This window comes from Trachypithecus francoisi, unplaced genomic scaffold (assembly GCF_009764315.1).
Source record: "Trachypithecus francoisi isolate TF-2019V2 unplaced genomic scaffold, Tfra_2.0 Contig00961, whole genome shotgun sequence".
In the NCBI taxonomy this organism is placed as follows: Eukaryota; Metazoa; Chordata; class Mammalia; order Primates; family Cercopithecidae; genus Trachypithecus; species Trachypithecus francoisi.
The window spans coordinates 15922-40835 of record NW_022681029.1 but is presented as its reverse complement, the minus strand read 5'-3'; the positions used below and the strand labels follow the sequence as shown (position 1 = coordinate 40835).

At 52.8% G+C, this 24914-nt stretch overlaps 1 pseudogene; it reads left to right on the top strand.

Moving 5' to 3' along the window:
- The first annotated feature begins 872 nt into the window (after nucleotides 1-872).
- On the top strand, nucleotides 873-14621 carry LOC117090166 (annotated as a pseudogene).
- The last annotated feature ends 10293 nt before the right edge of the window (nucleotides 14622-24914 follow it).

Here is a 24914-nt window from a genome sequence, read left to right as displayed (position 1 = left end):
TCCTTCCTGCAGGGATGGTCCGTTTCCCTGCACGGAGCTTGGTACCTGGGTACAACACCCCTGTCCTGTGCCATCGGTGGCTTTACCAATTTTGCATAGCAGCTTTTGAGCTGATCAATAGCTCTGATTGGCTGTTGAGGATTTCATGGATTCCTGTACCCCACCGGGAGGCCCAATATGCTGACAGAAGTTACATTTGTAGTTGCAGTGCTGCATACACATGGGTCCAGTTAGAAGGCTTTGATTCTTTCTATTTTTTTTTTTTTTTGAGACGGAGTCTCGCTCTGCCACCCAGGCTGGAGCGTGCAGTGGCCATCCGGATCTCAGCTCACTGCAAGCTCCGCCTCCTGGGTTTTCGCCATTCTCCTGCCTCAGCCTCCCGAGTAGCTGGGACTACAGGCACCCGTCACCTCGCCTGGCTAGTTTTTTGTATTTTTTAGTAGCGGGGTTTCACCATGTTAGCCAGGATGGTCTCGATCTCCTGACCTCGTGATCCGCCCGTCTCGGCCTCCCAAAGTGCTGGGATTACAGGCTTGAGCCACGTGCCCGCCAGAAGCCTTTGATCTTCTAAAGGGAAAGGCATCTCTGAGGGATTGCTCAGCTGACATAGTCTCCTAAAACCAGCTGTCAGGTGGGCGACAAAGCAGGCAGGAGGTGATTTCGTAGAGAGTCGGGCCACGGGCCTGCGTGTTCTCTCTGTCCCCATAGTGCTGGAGTTCCTACGTGCTCCAGGCCCCGGTTTTCATTGCACATATTCTCAAGGGCTCATGGCAAGCTGCACCAGGGACACAGAGGACGGGGATGCGGGGACCCTGCCCCCAGTGGACCAAGGACTCACTGCTGGACTCTAATCTGTCTAGGTATTTTTGTGACTTGCAGAAATACCTCCACCTTGCCTGGGCCTGGAGCCACAGGAGACCCTTCCGAAGGTGAGGAATGTTCTGGAACAATGCAAGGCCTGCCCAGGTTGTCCCCAGGAGCCAGCGTCCTGGGGTCTCTGTGCGGCATCCAGCAACGTGAGCTTGCAGGACCCCGAGGAGCCCTCCTTCTGCTTGGAAGCTGAAGACGACTGGGAGGATCCAGAGGCCCTGATCTCACGGCTGCTGTTCCTGAACACCTCTGGATACAAGGCCAGCTTCCGTGGCCTGTACAACGTGGCACTGCCATGGCTGAGCGGCATGTTCTACAGCTTTAGCGACGAGGAGGAGCTGACTGGGCGCCTGGCACAGGCCTGAGGGGCAGCCAAGAAAGCTGGCCACCTCATGGCCCTGGCCAGGCTCTGCTTCCTCCTGGGGCGGCTGTGCTGCAGGAGGCTCAAGCTGTCCCAGGCCCGGGTGTACTTTGAGGAAACACTGGGGACCCTGGATGGCAGCTTCGGGGACCTGTTCCAGGTGGTGGCTATGTACGCCAACCTGACCAGCATTTACCAGAAGCAGAACCGGGAGAACTTTACACAGGTGGTTCCCAAAGCCATGACCCTGCTCCTGGGGATGCCCGGCCACATCTACAGCACCGAGGCGGATGGGGAGCTCCTACAGCTGGCACTGCAGTGAGCGGTGGGTGGCCAGAGCCTGCAGGCCGAGGCCCGGGCCTGCTTCCTGCTGGCCAGGCACCATGTGCACCTCAAGCAGCCCGAGGAGGCCCTGTCCTTCCTAGAGCAGCTGTTGCTTTTGCACAGGGACTCAGAAGCCCCAGACGCTGCGTGGCTCTCAGACTGCTCCCTGCTCCTGGCTGACATCTACAGCCGCAAGTGCCTGCCCCACCTGGTGCTGAGCTGTGTCAAGGTGGCCTCATTGAGGACACAGGACTCACTGGCCGGCTCGCTGAGGAGCATGAACCTGGTGCTCCAGAACGCCCTCCAGCCCACAGCCTCCCCACCCAGACTTCCCACTACCTCAGGCGAGCGCTGGCCTCCCTAACCCTGGGCACAGGCCAGGCTCTCCGTGGCCTTCTCCACAACAGCCTGGCCCAGCCGTACAGCCACCATGGCTACCACGGTCCGGCCATCACCTTCATGACGCAGGTGGTGGAAGCCAGTGCTGTAGCTGGAGTCTGTGCCATCGTGGACACCCTGGTGGCCCTGGCCTGGCTGCACGTGCTTCATGGGCAGAGCCTGGTGGCCTTGAACATCCTGCAGTCTGTCCAGGATGCAGTGGTGGCCAGCGAGCACCAGGAAGGTGTGATTGCCAACATGGTGGCCGTGGCTCTGAAGAGGACGGGCCGGACGAGGCAGGCAGCCGAGGGCTACTACTGCGCCCTATGGGTGGTTTGGGACCTGGGCCAGCTGAGGAACCAGGCAGTGGTGCTGGCCAACTTCGGGACCCTGTGCCTGCACGCGGGTGCCAGCAGGCTGGCCCAGCACTACCTTCTGGAGGCCATGCGTCTGTTCTCGAGGCTTCCCTGTTTGGAGTGTGGCTGGGACTTCACCCACGTATTCCTGTAGCTGGGTCACCTCTGCACCCGCCAGGGCCCGGCCCAGCAGTGCAAGGGCTACTGTGAGTGGGCCCTTCTGGTGGCCGTGGAGATGGACCACGTGGAGAGTGAGTGCCCTAGTTCTTCCTGTGCGCCTTCTGGGGCCACTCGGGTCAGGGCACACCTGGGGTTTGTGATTCGGAAACAAGTGGTGGTTTTTTCACCATCGAAAGTGCTGAGTCATGGCCAGCAGCAGATGTTGGCAAGCGCCCTGGAGACAGGCAGTTCCCATGCAGAGCCAGGCCCTCTGTGCCCTACTGGGGCAGCCAGCTCTTTCCGGTTTGCTCAGGGGCCATCCTGCCTTGAGCACGGAAAATCGTGCGTGCTGGAAATCCCTGGCCATAACCCTGGGATCAAGGCAGGCTCTGCTGAGCTGGGACTTGGGGCCCCTCCATGAACCAGGCCCTGAACGCCAGTTCTTGTGTCTGTGTTATCTGCTTGGTATCTCGGCAGCCCTGTGCACCTGTCATCCCACTTCACAGAGGACAAAGGGGCGGGTGATTGACCAAAGCCACAGAGCAGTTCATGCAAAAGCAGCTCGTGCAGAGTGTGCCAGGCCCCACCCACAAATGGAGCTTGTGGGGTCCTCGGGAAGCAGGTGCTGAGCGCGGAACGTGAGCTTCAGGCCAGAGAAGCCACAAAAGGGTGAGTGGCTTGATGGCAGGGCAGCACTTGGCCCCGGGTTAGGGAAGCCTCTTTAGTCTGGGACCAGAGGGTTGAGAGGATTTAGTCAAGTAATAGGTGTGGATGAGGGGCTGGTGGTGGGGGAGGGGCTGGCTGTGTAGCCTGTGTGAAGGCTCAGGGGTGAGCAAGTGGGGGTGAGTGAGCGGGGATGAGTGGGGTGTGAGTGGGGGTGAGTGAGCGGCAGTGTGAGCGGGGATGAGTGAGCAGGGCTCATACAGGGAGGTTCAGAGTTGGGAGTGGGTGGGTTGGGTGCTGGATGGTGAGAAGCTCTTCTGGAAAGCTGAGCAGGGCCTGGGGCCTCAGGCTGTGGCTTGGCCTTTTCCCCAAGAGCACTGGGGAGCCATGGAGTGGTGTCGAATAGTCACTGCACACTGAGCAATAAACGGACAGTAGGTGGGCAGGGCTGTCTGAAATCTAGGCTGCAGAGAATAGATGAGGAAGTTGAGTCCAGGGAAATGGCTGAGACAAGGGATACTGTTGAGTCCCCTCTGCCTTGCAGCGCTTTGTCATGGCACAGTGAGACCACTCAGAGGTGCCTCCTGTGGCCTGGACCAGAGCCCCAGGGGCTGTGGCCAAATCTGCCCATTTCCCAGCATAGGCCTGGCACCCACTCCTGGCCCTAGGAGGGATGAGATTTTGGAAAGGACCATGTGAAGGGGCCCAGGTCCCACACATCTGCCCAAGGAGGGGTGGGGGGTTCATACCCAGGCTTCTTCACCAGGGGCATTCTCTGACTGGAAGTAGACCCTCCAGGAGCCCAGCACCCCAGCCCCCACTGCAGCCTCCGGTGGCTCCTGGCACAATAGCCTGTGGCACCTCCTCCTACGAGGCCCTCCCAGGGTGCTGAGGGATTCAGACTTGGAAATGCAGGCCATGGAATAGAGATCATGCGTCCCTGTCTCCCCACCCTGCGCTGAACGGTCGAGGAGACTGAGGGTGGGGTTGATACCCCACATGCTTACTTGGGGTCATTTTTGAGTCACTTTCGGTAGTTCATGTCCTTCTAGGAGTTTGGCTGTTGTGTCTAGATGGTCTGATTTGTTGGTGTACAATTGTTCGTAGTGTTTTCATGGAATCCTATTATATCTGTCAGGTCGGCAATAATGTTTCCTCTTTCATTTCTGATTTTAGAAACTTGGGTTTGTAATTGTTTATTTATTTATTTTTATGAGAGATGGGGTCTTATCATGTTCCCCCAGGCTGGTCTTGAATGCTGGCCTCAGCGATCCTTCCACCTCAGCCTCACAAAGCACTGGGATGACAGGCGTGAGCCATGGTGCTCAGTCTCTGATTTTAGTCATCATCTTTCTTTTCTTGGTCAGTCTGGTGAAAGACTTGTCAATTTTGTTATTATTTTCAAAAAACCCAGTTTTGGTTCTGTTGACTATCTCTTTGTTTTTCCATTCTCTGTATTTTACTTCCCATTTCCACTCCCACATTTATTATTTTCTTCTTTTATTCACTTTGGGTTTAGTTCATTTTCTAGTTCTCAAGGTGGAAGGTTAGGTTTTTGATTTGAGATTTTTCTTCTTTCTTTGAATGTAGACATTTACAGTTATAAATTTCCCTTTCAGCACTGCCTTAGCTGCATCTTGGAGTTTTTGATACGCTGTGCTATTTTTTTTTTAGGTTTTGCTCCATTGCCCAGGCTGGGGTGCAGTGGTGCAATCTTGGCTCACTGCAACTTCTACCCAGGTTCAAGCCATTCTCATGCCTCAGCTTCCCGAGTAGCTGGGATTACAGATGTGCACCACGACACCCGGCTAATTTTTGTATTTTTTTATAGAGACGAGGTTTCACCATTTTTCCCAGGCTGATCTCAAACTCCTGGACTCAAGCGATCCTCCCGCCTCGGCCTCCCACAGTGCTGGGATGACAGGTGTGAGCCACCATGCTGGCCTGGGCTGTGCATTTGTTTGCATTCTTCTCAAATTAGTTTTCAGTTTCCCTGATGGTCTCTTCTTTGACTCACTGGTTGTTTAGGAGTGTGTAATTTCCACATATTTTTGAATTTCCCACTTTCCTTCACTCTTGATTTCCAGTTTCATGCCAGTACAGCTGAAGAACACTTCTGCTTTGGTCTCAGACCTTCTCCATTCACTGAGGCTCGTTTTGTGGCCTGGCACATGGTCTGTCATTGGGAATGTCCCATAGGCGCTCAAGAGGACTGTGTATTCAGCTGTTGTTGGGGGGCGTGTGAGACAGATGTCCATTCGGCGTACCTGGTTTCTGGTGTTAATCTTTGGAATGTTTCTGACACTAGAAAAGCAGAAGCTTTCCACTGTTCCCAGCACCGTGGCTTTGGGAGAAGCCAGTGAGCCTATGGTTTTGGAGCCTGGTTGCATGAGAGAAGCATGTGTGGGAACACCAGGGGCTGGCTTTGAACCCCATTCCCCCAACATGATGCCATGTGTGGCGGACATGACGCTTGGCTTTGCTCTCTCAGGGTTCCATCTGCGACAGGGGCTACTTGTGCCTGTGGCCTCATCAGCTCAGGCTGAAGGTGGCCCTGGTCCTCGCCAGAGGGACTTTGTGAGGCCCTGGTGCAGGGGCCGAGCCTGGCCAGGACCTCGGCCCTGGGAGTTGTAAAGAAGGCCGGTGTCTACCATGAGCATCTGCACCAAGCTGTGCCCATGTCACGGTGTGCTCGGTGTCTGCCCTTGTACAGGTACATGGCCTGTCTGAGCTCAGGCTCCCCGCCTATGGGGCCCAGGTTCACAGAGGTGTGAAAGAGACAAGCACAGCGCAGGGGCCTCCGAGCCCAGCCAGCCTCGCTTCGATGCTGGGAGGCTGACATCTTCCATTTTGTCTTCTGCCCAGGCCAGCTGCAGGCCGTCCAGTGGCTGTGCTACTTCTACAGCGTTGTCATGCCCAGCGAGGCCCAGTGTGTCCTCTACCACGAGTTCCAGCTCTCTCTGGCCCACAAGGTGACTGACAAGGTGCTGGAAGGGGCAGCTCCTGGAGACCGTCAGTCAACTCTACCTGTCCCTGGGCACTGAGCAGTGAGGGCTGGCTTTGCAGTGGTGGGGGTGTGGAGGGGGGCAAGGGGGTTGGGAGGGGGGCACAGGGAAGCTGGCCCAGGGCCCCATCAGCCCCTTTCCTTTGGATCATTTGGTTACTTGGCATCAGATGCTTTGAGCTGGTGAGTCTGGGGTCGTCCCAGGGCTGCTGCTGGCTCGTGAGTCCCAGCTTGAGCCTCCCTTGTTGGGTCAAAGGTCATCTCAACCCCAGCAGAGGCAGTACGTGCACTCTGGGCTGTTCTTCCTACTATGGTGGCTTTTGTCATCTGGCCTCTGCCTGCCCCGAGTCTGCACTCCTGGCTTTCATCTGTCCCCTTAAATGTGACCACAGCAGCCACCTGTGGCTTCTCTCCCACAGAAGACAGAGCCAGTTGTGTCACCTGCTTCCCTGGGGCAGGGTTTCAAGGTCTCACGTCCCATATGTGGCCCACTCGGCTTCCCCCGAGCATCCTGACCTGGTGGGGTAACCATGGCCCTGGCCACCCCACCCACAGGGCCTGGTGACATTGCTGCAGTCACAGCCCCTTGAGTGTCGGACTTACTGAGAGAGCAGGGAAGGAGCAGATTCCATGGACCCAGGAGACTGGCTCCAGTCTTGGCCTCAGGTTCACAGAGGAAAATGGGCCAGTGTGCTAGAGCCATGCTTCTCAAAGTGTAGTCCCTGGACCAGCAGAGCAGCACCTATATCACCTAGGAGCTTGTGGCAAGTGGGAGTTCTGGGTCCTGCCCCAGGTCTGTGGAACCAGAAGCTCTGGCGGCAGGGCCAGCAAGCTATACAGACAGGCCTCCGAGTGACTGTGATGCCTGCCCACCTTGAGAACCATCGGCCTAGATAGCCTCTGAACACTAACGGCTCCTGGTGCATCTGGAGAAGACACAGGCCATGTCTGGGAGGCAGGGGAGATGGACTAGCACACTCCTCCTGCCACAGGGCAGCATGATGCTCGATTCCCTCAGAAGGATGTCCTTCATCTTTTCCATGCCATGTGTGTTCACCCTGGCCCTCCCAGCAGCCTGGGAAGGGCAGAACACTGCACACACAAGAGGGCCGTTCCCAGTCCCCACATGCCAGATTCATCTGTCACCAGACCCACAGGAGGAGGCAGACTGATTCCAGGACCTACAGATCCACTCTGGACTACACCAAAGTCTGGGGATTTTCATTGACCTCCAGAAGAAAGAGGAGGCGCATGCCTGGCTGTAAGGAGGGAAGATCTACTACATCCTGCGGCAGAGCGAGCTGGTGGACCTGTACATCCAGGTGAGTGGCAAGGGATGCAGGAGGGCACCTGTGCTGTTCACTCTGTCCATCCATCCGTTCATCCTTCCATCACTTATTTACCTGTTTATCCTTCCATCCATCTATCCATCATCCATCCATCATTCATCTATCCTTTTATCATCCATCCATTCTTCCATCATCTTCCCATACATCTGTGGGTCCTTCCATCCATCCATCCATTCCCCTGTTCGTCTTTCCACCCACCCCTCCATCATCCATCCATCCATCCATCCATCTTTCCATCATCCATCCAACTGTTCATCCTTCTATCCATCCATCATCCATCCGTACATCCGTCATTCATCTGGTCACCTCTTCATCCATCCATCTTTCCATTATCCAGCCATTCAGCTGTTCATCCTTCTATCCATCCAACCATGTTCCATCCATCCATGATCCATCCATTCACCTGTCCATCCATTCATCATCCGTCCTTTTATCATCCATCCATTCACCCGTCCCTCCATCCATTCACCTGTTCGTCCATCCCTCCATCCATTCTTCCATGCATCCATTCATCCATCCTTCCATCATTCATCCATCCTTTTATCATCCATCCATTCACCTATTCATCCTTCCATTCATCCATCCATCCATCCTTCATCCATTCTTTTATCATCCATCCATTCAGCCACCATCCATCCACCTGTTCATCCTTCCATCCATCATTCATCCATTTATTCATTCATCCATCCATCCTCCCATCATCCATCCACTCACCTCCTGTTCATCCTTCCATCCATCCATCATCCATCTATCATTCATCCATCCCTCCATCTGTCCATTTGTTTATCCATACATTGGTCTATCCATCTATCCATCCATATGTACATACATCATCTACCCTCCACCCATCCATAATCTACCCACCCATACATACATACATCATTCCACCACCCATCCATCCCCCCATCCATCCATCCATCCATCCAAGCATTCATCTATCCACACACTCATCCATCCATGTGTCTACACATCTGCTCATCCATCCATCCACTCATTCCTAAGCCACTGCTGAGCACCTGTTGTATGCCTTTTCCCTCCCTCCAACTGGTTCCCTCACATTCTCCCCCAGTGGCCAGCATCTTCTCCCTGAGGGCAGAGGTGTGGCCCCTCACAGTGCCTGGCACCTGCTGGTATACAGCTCATGCTCAAAGAATGGGACCACTCAGTTAACACACAGAAGAACGTGCTCCAAGCGACACGTGGCACATCTCCTTACAAAATGAATCTATCATAGCGGCTGTTTTCAGAGGCTTTCCCAAACACAGTGTGATCTGGAACAAATTGTGAAGCCCACGAGCCTGGTGAAGCTTTCATTATTGAGCACCTGCTGTATACCTCATTGAGCTGAGGAGAAGGATCAAGAGCTCATGGCCAAGAGGGGACCAGGCCCACCCACAAACACTGTTGATGTGTGGCCCTGAGCTGCGGCAGGGATGTGGCAACGCAGAAAGGAACCAGGTGATGGGCTCCCAGCAATCTGGGGGCCACGGAGACTGTTTGAGTGTGGGGGGGGTGGGCTAGGGCTATCCCTGGTGGTAGGATTCACAGGTGTCGGGCTCCTGGGCTGCAGCTGCTCAGTCACCTCCTGGCACTCAAGTGCATCAGTTCATTGTCCTCATGCCAGTGGTGGGGCAGCCCTAATGCACAGGTCTGAAAAATGCTCAGGTGTACCTGCAGTGTGTGAGAGGAAGGAGGCTGGTGAAGGTGGGTGTGGCCACCTCCCAGGTGTGGGTCTTGAGGGAACTTCTGCTCCTTTCAGGTGGCACAGAATGTGGTCCTGTACACAGGCTACTCCAACCTGGGGCTGGAGACATCTTCAACGAGGCCTGGGAGCGGGAGAAAGCAGTGTCCTTCTAACGGGTGAGTTGGCCTGTGGGCTGATGTATGTGTGCCTCAGGGGGTCGCCTGGAGGGCTGAGGCACAGGTGTGGCAGGGCAGAGGCCTCCCACCTGGAGGCAAGGCCACCCATGCACATGCTTAGTTTCCCAGTGGTCTCACCTGGAATGATATTGACTGTGCCCCTGCCCGGGACAAACGCTTGGGGCCTGGATGTGGCAATGGCCCTGTCCTTGCCTAGTGGTCTCACCGAGAATGATATTGACTGTGCCCCCTGGCCGGGATAAATGCTCGGGTCTGTACATGACAGTGGTTCTACCCTTGCACCTAATGATCTTAAGCAACCATGAGTGGGAAGTCCTGTCCCCATCTTCCAGATGAGGAAGCTGAGGCTCAGAGAAGCACAGGGACATGTCAAAGGACACACAGCATGTCAGTGGGAGGGCCAGGGCCCAAGTCTGCCTGCACCCAGAAGCGGGGATGGCTTCTCCCTTCCTCTGAGCTCAGGGTGTGGCTCAGCCCTGGGCACAGATAAATGTGTTTTTAAAGCAGAGAGGAGTGCTGGCTCCCCCTAGCCAGACCCCTGGTACCCAGGTGGGAGAGGCTGGTCTGAGGCTGCCGGGTGTAGCTAGATGGGCCTCAGGTGACTCTTCAACCCCCAACTTGGGTGTCTGAACCGTGCATTATCCCAGAGCTCTGAGGACATGCAGGAGGTGCAGGGGTAACTCGGGCGTGGGATGCTCCAAGCACATGTTTGAGCTCTGAGGAAGGCGCTGGGTAAGGTGGGTGCTGCGGGAAGCCTGACCCCACCTGCCTGTGTGGTAGGACCTGACCCTGCCCCTGGCAGTGACTATGGGCAACCGCAAGGTGGAGCCACAGCTGCAGCTGTGCAACAAGCTGGTGGCACTGCTGGAGGAGCCCCAGGAGGGCTTGGAGGTTGCCCACATGGCCCTAGCACTCAGCATCACTCTGGGTAAGTCCCCTGAGCCCCCGTCCTACCAGGATCCACACTTTGCCAGAACCTAGCCTCTATGTCTGTAGGGCAGTAGCTGAAACAGCTGCTGGATTTTCCTGGTCTCCTGTCCAGGCAGGCAGATCTGACCACCTGGCTTCCCCGTCAGGCCGTGCGGCACAGCCCGAGGTCTCTCATGCAGTGCTGAGCTCTGCTTCCTCTGTCTCTTCCCGCTGCTGACCACAAGGGCCACCCAGTGTGCCCTCTGCCTTCCAGACATGCCAGGCATCTCGGTCCCTGTATGTGCCAGGCTGAGTGGCACATTCCCTTTGTCTTGTGCCCTTCCCACCCTCATCAACCACACAGCTCTCTGGCTGATGAAATCCCAGTTCCCCTTCCAGCAGCCTGCCCCTTAAGGCCGGGCATCCCCTGGTGCTGTGCCAGGATTGTCTGTCCTCCTCCAGAGACAGGGAACCCTGGGCGGGCCGCATGCCCCAATGCCTTGTGCCTTGGGGCGCAGTACACAGTAGGTGTGCAGCTGTGTGGGAATGCATTGAATGCAGGCTCCACAGCACTCTCCCTGAAAAGGGGAGGACATCAGAGACAGCCTAGGTGGGTTTGTGCATCTGGGGGGGGACCTGGAGCTCAGGCATGCGGTGACTCCCCAAGGTAAGGGGCTCTGATCATGACACACCCAGGAGGAGTCGGATGTCACGTCTGGGTTGCATGGAGCCAGGGTGCCCGGGAGCACCTGGACTGCATCAGTTGTGGGCTCCCCTGGTTAAAACCAGTGAGCAAAGGCAGGTGGCTATGTGTAGGCACAGAGCTGGGCCATCCAAGCCCGACTTTGCCAAAGCCTCACAGTAGACAGGGGCAAGCCTTAGTAGTTCTGCTTTGCAGATGGGAAAGTGAGTCTGGGAACCCAGAAGGGACTGGCCAGAACTGCCCAGGTGACCACAGGTGCCTGGAGGTAAGCCAGGTGCTGCCCGGGCTCTGCATACCTGCTCCTGAGGGGCCTGTGCCCTGACTGCCCCAGGGAGCCACATCCTCACACCTGCCCCTTTGGCCTGCACCCCAGGGGACTGGCTGAATGAGCACGTGGCCTACCACCGGCTGGCCGCCCTGCACCACTTGCTGGGCCATGGCAAGCTGGCGGAGCACTTCTACCTCAAGGCCCTATAGCTCTGCAACTCACTGCTGGAGTTTGACGAGGAGACCCTCTACTACGTGAAGGTGTACCTGGTGCTCGGTGACATCATCTTCTACTACGTGAAGGTCGGTGGGGAGGGGCAGGGCTCGGGGTGTTTCCAGCCCCCTTGGAGTAGGATCTCCACCCAGACCCCAGGGGCCTGGGTTCCAGCCTTCCTTAAGAATGGCCCAGTGGCCTCCCTGGAGCTCTGCACGTGGCTGGAGGAACAGGCAAGGTAAGCAGATACAACCCAGCTCCCAAGCTGGCCAGGCCCCACCCTCAAGAACTCAGTCTCAGCCTGGGAGGCTGACACATGAGCGGGCAATGGTGGCTTCTGGTAAAGAAGGGGGATTGTAGTCAGGGGGCCCTCCTGGAGGAGGACACCAAACTGAGTCTCGACAGTCAAGTGTCAAGTTGCATTTAAGAAAGAAAACAGGGTCGGGGGGAGGACATTTTGGAGGATGGCATCATCCTCACATTGAATCCACATTGCAAGATCCAACCCAAATCCCAGTGCCTCCTCTAGGAAGCCTGTCCAGGGTGCCAGCCTGCACTGAGCAACTCTTTCCTGGAGTCCCGAGACACCTTGAATCTTCACATCACCCAGGAAGGGTGGGGTGGGACCCGTGTCTTACCATCCGCTTCACAGACAGGGGAACCCCAGCTCACAGCAGGTGCAGTGGGGCAGGGCCCCAGCCAGCCAGGCTGAGACCTTGCTGGGTCGGGTCTGTCTCAAGGGGAGGTGCTGTGCGCTCTCTGCCACCACCCCTGCAGGGGTGGAGAGCTGGGACTGGCAGACTCAGACCTGGGGTGTCTCCACCCCTCTGCCCAGCAGACACTTGCCCCTCCTCAGCATCGCACCGGCACCGCATCAGTACTCCTTATGGGCTGAGGGGCCAAGGCGCTCTAGTCCAGGCACCCAGATCTTGGCCTTAGAACAACATGAGGAGCTGGAGCAGCCCTAAGACCCCGCCCTGTATCCCTCACCACAGGCCTGGGGCTGCCCGGGAGGCCCCCGCCCAGTGCTGGCGACACCTGGTGGTCAGAAGCAGTCCCTGTGGCCTCCCAAGTCCCAGCCAGACAGGGAGGTGCCAGGTGTCAGGCCCAGAGGGACGCTGCTCACGGCTCAGGGACTCGCCTGGGACCCAGGGGACGGGCCTCCCAGAAGTGGGCCTTTATCTCTGTTGGTGAAGCCTGCCGCCCACTCCGCCTGCCCAAGAGGAATGAAAGGGCCAAGTAGTACCTGAGAGGCCAAAGTCCATGGTTGGGGTTGAGGGGCAGAAGCCTCCTTCACCTCCTGCCCATGCACAGCCCTCTGGGCCTCATCGTGACTATGCTGTCAGCCCAGGCCAGCTTCCCACAGGGAGGCCGGCCTCGGAATTCCCCAGGGGTGGCTGTCTTTCCAAGGCCACACCCTCCTCCTTGTATAGGAGGCTCTGGACCCAGGGCCCAGAGGAGTGGGAGAGAAAGCTGGGCTGGATGGGGCCTGGAAGGCTGGCAGAGAGGCAGGGGTAAATGGGCATCCTAGCTGATTGCCTCTAAAATGAGGTCCCCTTTAGTCTACACGTGAGAGTGAGCCCTGGAATAGGGTGGATTAGGTGTGTCCTGGCTCAGCCTGCCACTCACTAGCTGCTGCACACACTACAGGCACATGGAAATGCACACGCAAATGCACAGACACAGGCCCATACAGGCGCACACGTACACACAGGCACACAAACACGCACACGCAGACATGCTTTGGCTGGCTCCTTCCTGTTCAGTTAGGATGTCCCCACCCCTTCAGGAAGCCCTTGCCTCCCACCCCCGGCTGAGTCAGGGGCGTCCAGGGCCCCCCACAGGCTCCTGGGCTTCCCTCTGCCACAGCCCGGGCCACCTTTGTGGTCAGTGTTCAGTCCCAGGTCCCTCAGACTGGGAGCAAGGATGTTAGCCTCAGCCATGCACCCAGCACAGAGTCCAGTGTTTGGCTGGGCCGGGGGGCATTGGATGAGCAGCGGCCGTGACTCAAGGTCTTCTCATGCCCCTGTTCCATGTGTGGGGCGGGGCAGTGAGGGAATGGACTGCTGCATCTTGGACTTTGTCCTTGGCCCTGGGAGCCATCTTGAGATGGTAAAGAGGGACAGGCCAGGCCTGGGTCTTAGAGAGGTCCCTTGGGAGTCCCCCATGTGGAGGAGGCGCCTGGGGAGAAGCCAAGGGGGAGATGGGAGGGTCAAGGTGGAGGTCTGGGAGGCAGCATCCCAAACCAGGGATGGTGAGTTTGAGCCAAAGATGCATTGAAAATGGGAGTGGATGTCTGGGGAGTCACACTCTGTCAATATTTCAGGGAACATTGCCAGGGAGGACACTGTGAGATGGTTTTATACCTGGCCTGGCCCGTGGAGGGCCTGGAAATGGTCAGCATGGACAGGGGCCAGAGGGGAGCCTGGGTCACTCAACGCTGTGCCCCTGCTGTGGCTTGGAGCCACGGGTCCTGCATGGAACTCTCAGAGCAGGTCTGCCCTGACCTTAGCCCATGGGGGAAGCAACCACTGCCTACAGAGAGGGTGGGACTGGGGCAAGAGGCTTGGGGTGAGTGGAGCATAGGGATAGTCAGGAAGGCTTCCAGGGGTTTCAGGGTTGTCCCCACCTCCTGCAGCTGAGACCACAGCAGTGTCACAGGCTTCGGGGCTCATGGGGTGAGCCAGCATTGGCTGGACATGTGGAATGACCTGGAGATGGGAGCAGCCTCTGGGAAGACAGGCTCCGAGTCCCCCTTTTGCTGAGCATGGCCTGTCCCCTTCAGGAATGGTTTGATGCAGCTGGGTACTACCAGCTGGTACGGGCGGCCGCCGTGGACCTGGGCAACAAGAAGGGCACAGCTGAAGACCTACACGCGGCCAGCCACCATCACCCACAACTTCCTCCTGGACCGCGAGAAGTTGCTCTTCTTCTATCAGAAGGCCAGGACCTTCGCCACAGAGCTCAATGTCTGCAGGGTCAACCTGCCTCCTCTGCCACTCTGCGGGTGGGTCCCCTGGTTGGCCCCAACCACCCTCGCTGAGGACAGTGGGTTTTGTGCAAGGAGGATGGTCTCCTGCCTCTCCTGGTGTCTCCCGTGGCTCATTTTCTGGGAAATGGAGGCATGAAAGCAGGGTTCAAATAGCAATGTTTTTTTGCAATAACATACTGAAGTCCCCAGGGCATCCTTCCCTGTGTGCTTCCTGGGCTGTGTCTAGGGGTCAGCTCCTTCCCTGGTGGCAGCCCTCTGATCTTGGGGATGAGAAGGACCCTGATTGGGCCGGGTCACCATGAGCCTCGGTTTCCTTGGTGGCCAGAGGGGAGATGGTGGTAGAACTCCCTGGGCAGCTCCCTGCTCTCCCTGCTCAGAGCTTTTGCTGTAGGTCTCGTGCCACCCTTGCCTTTATCCTTCAGGCCACTGTGCCCGCATGTGGGGGTTGCTAGTGCCCCTGTTCACCATTGAACAGAGGCACAGAGAGGTTAGGTGTCTCGCCCACCGTCACACAGCAGGTAGGGGCGGAGACACAGAGCCCAGTACACTGACCACCACACCACCCTGCCAGCTTGCTGCCAGGAAGGTGTCCCCCATTAGGACCCAAGGTCAGCTCCTGGACCTCTTTTGTGGTGTCAGGAGAGCCACAGGCCAGTGAGGGTGACACCCGGGGATCCCTCACTCAGTGTCCTCTGCTCCCAGACTTGGCTGGGCCGAGCCTGGCCAGTCCCACCTCTGGCTACCGGTCAGCCCTGCGGGAAGTGAGATGCAGGGATCTCCGCCTGTGTACACGCTGCTACCCAGTATTGAAAGCCTTATCTGGGCTGCCCCCTATGCCATCCCCACAGGCCCCCTCCCCTTCCGGCCCCCGGCCCTCATCCCAGTCCCTGGAATCCCAGGTTTTCCTTCTTGGAATCTCTTGGCCCCAGGGAACACAGCTCACACGGTCTCTTTGCCAGTTTACGGCAAGGAAACCGAGGTTCAGAGACTGTGGGTGTCCCACGTGATTCTCACATACACTGCACTCTCCCAGACCCCTATTTTAAACACTTTAAATGAGGTGACATCCACATCGCATGCAATTAACTATATCAACGCGAATAATGTGGTGGCATTTGTGCATTCACAGTCCTGTGCAACCACTCACGCCATGTAGTTTCAAAACGTGTTCATCTCCCCGGAAGAAACCTGCCATCCTCACTAAGCTGTTACCCCTCCTTGGTATCCCCCAAGCCCCTCATTTAATGGAAGGGGAAACTGAGGCCCAGAGACTTGCCAGTGGGTGGAGCTCTGATAATAAGGAATCAGGCACCCATCTGCTGCTTCAGTCCTCGGTTGGTTTTCCACCCAGCAGAGGTGACAGAGCCAGGAGGTTCTGGGACCCCATGCTTGCAGCCAGAGCCCTGCCCCGAGCTTCCCCACCAGGGGGCAGCAGAGAGCTTTCCAGAACCGGCCGTGGGGCTGGCGGGAAGCAGCGGGTCAGAGCTGCTGACAAACCTCACGTGGACCCCAGATCGCTGTCTCTGTGGGTTGGGCTTGGGAATTGGAAAGGAGGCCGCATGATTGGAAACGTGAAGACAGCATGGCCTGGCTGGAGGAGTGGGAAGCGCCGTCACGTTTACTGAGGACACAGATCTCCTGCCCGCTTGGCCGGGCATGCAGCCACTCTTCTCGGGGTGGGGTCCACAGGTCCGGGTTGCTCTCGGTCCCCGACCTGCCTCAGAGTCCGGGGGGCTTTGGAACTGTGCCTCCCAATCTCCACCCACCCTGGCTGGTGCCATGAGGGGACTGGATCCTGGGATCCTGTTCCTCTTGGGCAGCAGAGATTGGGGGACCAGAGGAGATGATGGGTCTTCAAGCCCCACATTCAAACCCCAGCCCACCACGCACAGTCTGGGTGTTCGGGGTGAGGGAGTTGATGTCTCTGAGCCCCAGTTTTGTCACCACTAAAATGAGGCTGACATACTGGGGCAGAGTGCCAGCCCCAGGGCTAACAGAGGCCTGTTTCCTACTGACAATACCTCTTACTCCTAGGAACAGCTCCAACAACCACACACTAGGGAACACTCAACCCAGGCCAACTTGTCAGAGGCACGTGAGCCAGAGCGACTCCATCTTGAATGGGGGCTGGGTAAAGGGAGGCTGAGACCTGCTGGGCCGCATTCCCAGGAGGCTAGGCATTCTTAGTCACAGGATGAGATAGGAGGTCGGCACAAGATACAGCTCATAAAGACCTTGCTGATAAAGCAGGTTGCAGTAAGAGAAGCCGGTCAAAGCCCACCAAACCCAAGATGGCCCACGAGAGTGACCTGTGATTGTCCTCACGGCTCATTATGTGCTAATTATAATGCATTAGCTGCTACAAGACACTCCCACCAGCGCCAAGACAGTTTACAGATGCCATGGCAACATCTGGAGGTTCCCTACATGGTCTCAGAAGGAAGGGCAGAAACTCTCAGTTCTGGGAATTGCCCACCCCTTTCCTGGAACACTCATGAGTAGTCCAACCCTTGTTTAGCGTATGATCAAGAAATAACCATGAAAATGGGCAACCAGCAGCCTTTGGGGCCACTCTGCCTGTGGAGCAGCCATTCTTTTTTTTCTTTTTTTTTTTGAGATGGAGTCTCGCTCTGTTGGCCGAACTGGAATGAAGTGGCGTGATCTTGGCTCACTACAACCTCCATCTCCTGGGTTCAAGCGATTCTCCTGCCTCAGCCTTCCTAGTAGCTGGGATTACAGGCACCTGCCACCACGCCACGTTAATTTTTTGTATTTTAGTGGAGACAGGGTTTTGCCATGTTGGACCAGGCTGGTCTTGAACTTCTCACCTCAGGTGATCCACCTGCCTCGGCATCCCAAAGTTATAGGATTACAGGAGTGAGCCACTGCGCCCGGCCAGAGTAGCCATTCCTTTATTCCTTTTCTTTCCTAATAAACTTGCTTTCACTTTATGGACTCGCCCCAAATTCTTCTGTGAGATCCAAGAAACCTCTTAGGGTCTGGATCGGAACCCCTTTCCAGTAACAAACTTGCTTAATCTCTCAGACCCTTCCTCTCTTCATCTGTAACCAAAGACAAAGCCTCCCCCGAGGTTCCAAAACTGTGGAGAGAACGCATGGGAAACGAGGGGCACAGAGTTGGTGTGCAGAACCAGTATCACATACTGGGTGTCAAGCCACTGTCATGTTGGAAGTAATATCATGTTCTCCCCCACAAGTTATGAGGAACAATATCACAGGGAGGTGTGTACCTTCTCCAGTACTGGGAGTAGTATCAACTCTTCCTTTAGATGACAGGAACAATATCACAGTGTGGGTGTACACCCCGTGTGTTTTTGGAAGCAATGTCATTCTCTCTTCTTCTAGGTTTTACGATTCATATCACAGGCGGGGTGTACACCCCTTGTTATACTGGATGGAGTCTCATCCTTTTCAACCTGTATCTTTAGAACAATATCCCATGGGGGTTGTATATCTCTTCAATATTGGTAGTAATACCATCTTCTCCTTTCCTGGATATAAGAAACAATATCACAGGAGGGGTGTACACCCCTTGCAATGTTGGTAGTAATATCACTACCAAGGTGTGTGTGCACCTTCTGGGATAGTGGGAGTACTATCAGCCTCCACCCCGCTGCATATTAGGAACAATATAAAGGGGGCAGGGTGGTTACAACCCCTGCGATATTGAAAGCAATATTCTTCTCTTTCCCCTGTACATTAGGAACTATATCACAGGGGTCTGTACACCTTCAGCGATATTGGGATTCATGTTATTCTCTCCCCCACTGAATGTCAAAAACAATATCACAGAAGGGTGTACACCCCCTGCGATATGGCCAGTAATATCGTCTCTACCTTTGGATACTAGGAACAACATCACAGAGGGTGTGAACACTGCCACGCAATATTGAGCATGTTATCCTTTCTTCCCCTGGATATTAGGAGCGATATCCCTGGTGGTGGGAAGTGGAGTACATTAAGAACAATATCACTGGGTGGATGTACACCCCCTGCGATATTGGGTGTAGTATCATCCTCTCTTTTCTATGATATTAAGAACAGTAACACAGGAGGGGTGTACAGCCACAATCCCTGCGTTACTGGGAGCAATAGCATCTTCTCCTCCTCTCGATATAAGGAACAAGATCCCAGTGTGTCTGTACATCACCCACGATATTGGGAGTAATATCATCGTCTTTCAACGTGGATATTGGGCATAGAGTCACAGGGGGGTGTACGCCTTCTTCGATATTGGGAGCAATATCATCCTCTCCCCTTAGGATTGTAGGCAAAATATCGAAGGGGTTTTACAACTCGTGCGATATGGGCAGTAATATCATCCTCTCCCCACCTAGATGTTAGGAACTATATCACAGATGGCTGTACACTTCTTGCGATATTGGGAGTCATATCGTCTCCCATCGTGGATATTAAGAACAATATTATAAAGTAGGGGTACACCCCCTACGATATTGAGAGAAATATTATGCTCTCTCCTTCAGGATCTCAGGAACAATATCGCAGGAGGTGTGTACAACCCCTGTGATATTGGGAGTCATATCATCCTCTCCCCCTGAATATAAGAAACAATATCACAGGAGGATGTACACCCCCTGTGATATTGGGAGTCATATCATTTTCTCTCCCTCTGGATATTCAGAACAATATCACAGTGGGTGTGTACACCCCCTGTGATATTGCCACTGGTATCATCGTCTCCCTCCCAGGACATAGGGAACAACATCACAAGGAGGTATACACCCCCTGCAATATTGGGAGTAATATCTTCCTCTCCCCCTCTAGCTATTAGGAACAATGTCACAGAAGGGTGTACACCCCCTGCTCTATTGGGGGCGATATCCTCTCTGTTCCTGGATATTAGGAACAATATCACTAGGGAGTGTACACCTCCTGCAATATTGAGACTGATATCATCCTCTCGCCCCCTGGATAGTAGCAATCATATCACAGAGGGGATGTACACCCACTGCGAAATCGGAAGAAATATCATCCACTCCACCTTTGGATGTTAGGGACAGTATCACGGGGGAGGTCTACACCCCCTGCAACATTGGGAGTCGTATCATCCTCTCCCACCCAGGATATAAGAAATAAGACCACCGAGGGGATGTACACCCACTGCGACAGGTTCAATAATGTTATCCTCTACCCCCTGGCTATTAGGAATAACATCATAGAGGGGTGTACACTTTCTTCGATGTTGGGAGTAATATCCTCTCCCCGCCGGATATCAGGAACAAATCTATTAATATTAATAAATATAATAAAAATAATCATCGATATTAATAATCACAATAAAGATAATACTGGTTAAAAATGTGAATGAATAGCATTAATAATAGTAATATCACTATTAATAAAATAATGAGCAATTAATGTTGTTTAAATCAAAACTAAGAGATGTCAGTAATAAAATAATGATTAATATTAAGAACTGATATTGTTAAATGACATTAATAATTTTAAGCGTGCATAATCATATATGTAAAATAGTTATCCATAATTAATAATGGTATCCTATTGTGTCATTGATAATTATTAAAATCGATCATTGGTGTTTAATCATATTACTCCTAATACCGCAGAGGGTGTACACCTACCTGTGATGTCGTTCCTAATATCCAGGGACGGAGAGCATGGTATTAGTTTTAATATTGTAGTAGGTGTACAATCACGCTGTGACACTGATCCTAATATCTAGTGGGATGGAGTATGACGTGACTCCCAACATAGCAACGAATGGTCAGCTACCTGGTGATATTGATCCTAATATTCACGGAAGAAGCATATGATATTACTCCCAATATCGCAGGGAGGGTACAGATCTTCTGTGATATTGTTCTTAGTATCCGAAGGGGGAGAGGATGATAATAATTCCAGTATAGCAGGCTGTGTTCATCCGCCCTGTGATATTGTTATTAATATCTTGGAAGGGAGAGGATGATATGACTCCCCCATAGAGCAGGAGGCATACACCCAGTCTGGGATATTGTTCCTAATATCCATGGAGGGGAGAGGCTGATATTACTCCCAATATGGCAGGGGGTGAACATCCACCCTGTGATATTCTTCTTAATATCTCAAGGCCGAGAGGTTGATATTACTCCCAGTATCGCAGACACTGTACAACCCCGTGTGATACTCTTCCTGATATCCGGAAGGGGAGAAGATGGTATTAATCCCCATATCGCAGGAGGTGAGCAATCACTCTGTGATATCTTTCCTAATATGCAGGGGAAAAGAGGATAATATTATTCCCAATATTGCAGAAGATGTACATGTCCCCCCGTGATATTGTCCTTAATATTCCAAGGCACAGAAGATGTTACTCCCAATATCGCAGAAAGTGTACAACCCTCAGCGATGTTGTTCCCATGATCCAGGAGGGAAGAGGATGATATTACTTTCAATATCGCAGGGGGTGTACACGCTGTTCCTAATTTCCACCTGGAAGAGGATGATATTACTCAGAATATCGAAGGGGTTATAAATACTCCTTTGATATTCTTCCTAATATCCAGGCGGGGAGAGGATGATATTCAGCCCTATATTGCAGAGGGCGTACACTCGTCTTTGATACTGTTCATAATGTCTAGAGGGGGAGATGATATTACTCACAAAATCGTAAACACGCTGTGTGTCCATCGTGGTCCTAATATCCAGGCAGAGATATTACTCCTAAAGTCGCAGGGGGTGTCTATCCCGATTGTCACATTGTTTCTTATACCCAGGGAGGAGAGGATGATTTCGCAACCAATATCGAGGAAGTCAGCACGCCCCCTCTGATATGGTTACTAATATTCACGTTGGGAGAGGACGATACTACTTTCAATATTAAAGGGGTTGTCCAAATCGCCTGAGATGTTTTTCCTATTATTCAGAAGAAGAGAGAATGATCATACTTCTAACAGTGCTGGCGTGTCCTCCGCCATATGATATTGTTGTCAAGACCTAAAGGCAGAGAAGGTAATATTATTCATTGTACTGCACGTGGAGTACACCCATCAGAGATATTGTCAGGGGAGTGAGGCACCCCCACGAGGTGGGGACCAATAGCCACCCCCTCTTCCCCCCCTTGGCTATTGGGAGCCACCCCCTCTCCCCCCCTTGGCTATTGGGAGTCATGGTGGACTGACAGCCTGTTTAGGGTATTGTGGGTATTATCTCACCCTCTGGAAATAATGACCTCTTTCACAGAGGGGTGTACACCTTCAGTGTATTGCTCAGGGAATGATGATATAATTATTAAACGTGAAGAATTGATTTTAATAATTATCAATACTATCAATATTTTACCATTAATTATGAATAATTATTTTATATAGATGGATGCCAAAAATTAATTTTTAATATTAATGTCATTTATCAATATTCTTATTTTATTGCCAGCATCACTCAGTGATTTAAGTAACATTAATTGTTGATATCATTTTATTATAGTATTAATATTAATACTAATCATTATCATTTTTAACCAGTGTGTATATTTAGTATCTTGATTGTCATTAATATCAGTGATTACTATTTTTATTATATTTATTATAATAATTAATATTCTTGTTCCTGATATCCAGCAGGGAGAAGATATTACTCCCAATGTCTCAGAAAGTGTACACTCCTCTGTGATGTTATTCCTAATAGCCAGGGTTAGAGGATGACATTATTGAAACTACCACAGTGTGTGTACATCCCTTCGATCATCTTGTTCCTTCTATCCAGGGTGCGAGAGGATATTACTCTCAGTATCGCAAGGGGCGTGGACCTCCACTATGATATTTTCCCTAACATCCAGCCAGGGAGAGGAAGATATTACTAATAGCCAGCCGGGGAGAAGAAGATATTACCCCCAATATCGCAGGGGGTGTACACCCCCTTGTGATATTGTTCCTTATATCCTGGGAGGGAGACGATGATACTAGTGGCAATATGGCAGGGGTTTTATATGCCCACTGTGCTACTGTTCCGAATAACATATGACTCCCAATATCACGGGGGGGAAGACACATCCTCCATGTGATCATGTTTCTTATATTCGGGGGAGAGGATATGACTCCCAATATCGCAGGGGTTGTACACACCTCCTGCGATATTGTTCCTAATGTCCCGAAAGGGAGAGGATAATATTTCTCTCAGTATCTCAGCCGGTGTACACCTCCTTTGTAATATTGTTCTTAATATCCATGATGGGAGAGGATGATAAGACTCCCAATATGGCAAGAAGTGTACAGCCGCCCGTGATGTAGTTCCTAACATCCAGGTGGGGAGAGGATGATATTACTGCCCATATCGCACGAGTTGTAAAACCCCTTCAATATTTTGCCTGCGATCCTGAGGGGAAAGGATGATATTACTCCCAATATCAAAGAAGGTGTACACCCCCTGGGACACTACGCCCAATATCCACATTGGGACATGACTATATGCCCAATATCTCAAGGGATGTACACAAACCCTGGGATATTGTTCCTTATATCAAGAGTGGGAGAAGACGCTATTACTCCCAATAACGCAGGGACTGTGGCTGTACATCCCTCCTGTGATGTTAATATGTTAGGGAAGAGAGGATACTATTCCCAATATCGGAGGGGGAGTACACCCACCCAGTCATGTTGTTCTTAATGTACTCCACCTCCCTCCACCAGGGATATCATTTCTAATATCCAGGGAAGAGAGGATAACATTATGACAAATATTGCAGGGGAGTGTACACACCCTCTGTGATGTTGTTCCTCGTATCCAAAGGTAGAGACGATATTACTGGCCATATCACAGGGGGTGTACACCCTTCTGTGATAGAGTTTGACATTCTGTGGGGGAGAAGACAACATTAATCCCAATATCGCAGAAGGTGTACAGACCTCCGTGATGTAGTGCCTACTGTATAGGGGAAAGAGAAGAATATTGCTTTCAATATCACAGGAGTGTAACTACCCTCCCCCTGTATATTGTTCCTAATATGCAGCAGGGTGGAGGCTGATAGTACTCCCACTATCCCAGAAGGTGCACACACACCTGTGATATAGTTCCTAATATCCAGCGGGAAAGAGGATGATTTTACTTTCAAGATCGCAGTGGGTGTACACCGCCCCCAACCCTGGGGTATCGTTCCTAATATCCAGGCAGGAAGAAGATGACATGGATGACAATATCGAAGGGGTGGACACTTCTTCTGTGATATGGTTTCTGATATCCAGTGGGTGAATGGATGATATTACTCCCGATAAAGTAGGAACCATACAGCCACCCTGGGATTTTGTCCTTAATAACCACAGGGGAGAGATGGTATTACTACGAATATTGCAAGGGGTGTACACCCCTCCTGTGATATTGTTTCTTATATCCAGGAAAGGAGAAGATGGTCTTAGTACCAATATTGAAGGGATGGACAGCCCCCATGGGATATTGTTCTAAAGATACAAGTTGAAAGAGGATGAGATTCCATCCAATATAACAAGGAGTGTACACCCCGCCTGTGATATGAATCTTAAAACCTAGAAGAGAAAATGACATTGCTTCCAAAAACACATGGGGTATACACCCACCCTGTGATACTGTTCCTGTCATCTAAAGGAAGAGATGATACTACTCCCACTACCGGAGAAGCTACACACCTCCCTGTGATATTGTTCCTCATAACTTGTGGGGGAGAGCATGATATTACTTCTAATATGACAGTGGCTTGACACCCAGTCTGTGATATTGCTCCTAATTTCCAGTAGGTAAAGTATGTTCCTGCCGAGAGAGTAGTAGGTGCACAGCCGCCCTGTGATATTTCTCTGAATATTCAGGGAAACACAGGACGACATTACCCCAAATCTCCCAAAAAGTGTACACCCATTGTGTGATATGGTTCCTAATATCCGGAGGTGCAGAGGATGGTATTTGTTCTCCTGTCGCAGGCTGTGTACACGCAACCTGTGAAATTGTTCCTAATATCCTGAATAAAAGAGACTGTTAATAATGGACACACATTGCAGGGGCAGTAATTGGCTATTACGATCCACATCGCAGGGGGTGAGGCACTCCCCATGATATGGGGAGTAATAGCAACCCCCTCTCCCCCCTGGCCATTACGATCCACATCGCAGGGCAGTTCAGGACACCAGCCCTGCCCCAACCTTGACCCAGACATTGGGTGTCATGGGACCACCTCAGGGTGGGTGGCAACTCAGCTCAAAGTTATCCCTGCTGCCAAAGACCAACTGTTCCTGCTAGTTTGAATCTGGCCACAGGGTCTGTTGGTGAGACAGGTGACCATGAGGCAGACTCCCTGAAATCTAGCATGACAGAGCTCAACGCCCCCATGAGAGGCACCATAGCACGCAGACTTTACAGACATACTAGCAAAGACCACAGCAGGCCCTGAGTGAAGAACAAGCTGACTAAGATCCTGGGGTCCTGCCACACAACCTTTAAACCAGGGACTGGAAACTGTTTCCCTAAAGAGCCAGGAGTCAGTAT